This window comes from Carlito syrichta, unplaced genomic scaffold (assembly GCF_000164805.1).
Source record: "Carlito syrichta isolate Samal-C Ts95f unplaced genomic scaffold, Tarsius_syrichta-2.0.1 Scaffold315142, whole genome shotgun sequence".
NCBI lineage: Eukaryota > Metazoa > Chordata > Mammalia > Primates > Tarsiidae > Carlito > Carlito syrichta.
In genome coordinates, this window is record NW_007259238.1 from 980,695 (window position 1) to 983,078 (window position 2,384).

The following is a 2,384-nucleotide window of genomic DNA, read 5'->3' on the forward strand; positions in this document are numbered from 1 at the left end:
ATTTTTTATTTATTGTAGAGATGAGGTCTTGCCAAGTTGCCCAGGCAAGTCTCAAACCCGTGGGCTCAGGCAATCCACTCACCTCAGCCTCCCAAAGAGCGAGATTACAGGCTGAGCCACTGAGCCCAGCTTGGAGAGATTTTTTTTTTAAGGGTTAAAGCGTGTATGTGTAGGATTGATACATGAATATATCGTATGACGGGTTTGGATTTCTATTGAGCCTGTCACCCACGCGGTGAGCAGAATACCTAATGGATAGTTTTTTCAGCCCTTATTGCCCTCCTTCCTTCTCCACTTTAGGAGTCTGCAGTGTCTATTTTTTTTTTGAGTTGGAATCTCACTCTGTCGCCCAGACTGGAGTGCAGTGGCCGCTCCCAGCCACCGCAGCCTCGACCTGCTGAGCTCCAGCGATCCTTCCGCCTCAGCCTTCCGAGTAGCCGGAATTACAGGCATGTGCTACCACGCCCGGCTGATTTTTTGATTTATTGTAGAGATGAGGTCTCGCCAAGTTGCCCAGGCGGGTCTTGAACCCTCAGGCTCAGGCAATCCACTCACCTCAGCCTCCCAAAGGCGCGGGATTACAGGCTGAGCCACCGAGCCCGGCTTTGCAGTGTCTATTTTCCCTGTCTTTATGTTCTTGTGTACCCAGTATTTAGCTCCCACTTGTAAGTGAGAACATGCGGTATTCAGTGTTCTGTTTCTGTGTTCGTTTGCTTAGAAAAATGGCTTCCAGCTGGGCACAGTAGCTCACACCTATAAACCCAGCACTTTGGGAGGCCAAGGCGAGAGGATTGCCTGAGCCAGGGATTCGAGATCAGCCTGGGCAACTTGGCGAGACCTCATCTCTGCAATAAATCAAAAAATTAGCCGCGCGTGATGGCACATGACTGAAGTTCCAGCTACAAGACTAAGCCCAGCAGGTTGAGGTTGCACTGGCCATGAGCATGCTACTGTACTCCAGCCTGGGCAACAGAGTAAGATTCCAATTTAAAAAAAAAAACCCAAATACCTAGAGAACTGATAAAGCATTACTTCTGGGTGTGTCTGTGAAGGTGTTTCCAGAGGAGATTGGCATGTGAGTTGGTAGACAGACCTTAGGGAGCAAAAGATCTGAAGAGGCTGGGCCCAGTGGCTCAGCCTGTGATCCCAGCACTTTGGGAGGCTGAGGCAAGTGGATTGCCTGAGTCCAAGGGTTTGAGACCAGCCCGGGCAACTTGGTGAGGTCTCAACTCTACAATTAAAAAAAAAAATTAGCCAGACATGGTAGCGTGCTCCTGTAGTTCCAGTTACTTGGAAAGCTGAAGCAGATGAATCCCTGGAGCCTAGCAGGTTGACGCTGGAGTTGCCGTGAGTGTGTCAGTGAACTCCAACCTGGGCAACAGAGTGAGACTCCAACTCAAAAAAAAAAAAGATCTGAAGATATTTGTGTTCTATGTATGCCTACCAGTGACTTCAGCAGAGGAAGACTTTAATAATCAAGTAGATAGAATGACTTATTCTGTAGACACCAGTCAGCCTCTTTCCCCAGCCACCGCAGTCATTGCCCAATGGGATCATGAACAAAGTGGTCACGGTAGCAGGAATGAAGGTTATATACAGGCTCAGTGATGTAACTTCCACTCTCAAAGGCCGACCTGGCTATGACTACCTCTAAGTGTTCAATCTGCCAGCAGCAGAGCCCTATACTGAGCCCCCCATATGGCTCCATTCCCCAAAGTGATCAACCAACTACCAGGCAGCAGGATGGGATGGCTTTCATTATGGGAGAGGCAGCATCTTATTTTTACTGGAATAGACACAGATATAGATTTGCCCTCCCTGCATGCAATGCTTCAGTAAAAACTACTACTATCCATGGACTCACAGACTGCTTTGTCCACTGTCATGGTATTCCACACAGCCTTGCTCTGAACTCACTGAACTCACTTCACAACCAAAGAAGTGCAGTAATAGTTTTATGTTCATGGAATTACTGGTCTTCCATGTTCCCTACCATCCTGAAGCAGCTGGTTAGACAGAACAGTGGAATGGGCTTTTGAAGTCACAAGTACAGCACCAGCTACATTATACTACTTGGCAGGGCTGGGTTAAGGTTCTCCAGAAGGCTGTGTATGCTCTGAATCAGCGTTTAATATATGGTGATATTTCTCCCATAGCCAGGACTCCTGTGTCCAGGAATCAAGGTGGAAATGGTTGTGGCACCACTCACTATTACCCCCTGTGACCCACTGGCAAATTTTTTGCTTCCTGTTCCCTAATAAATCACCTATCATCTATCTATGTATCCTCTTGGTTTTGTCTCTCTGGAAAACTTTGACTAAAACAATGAATCTGTATTTTCAAGAATATACAGACTACAGCCGTGAGGCAAGGTGTCTTGGACC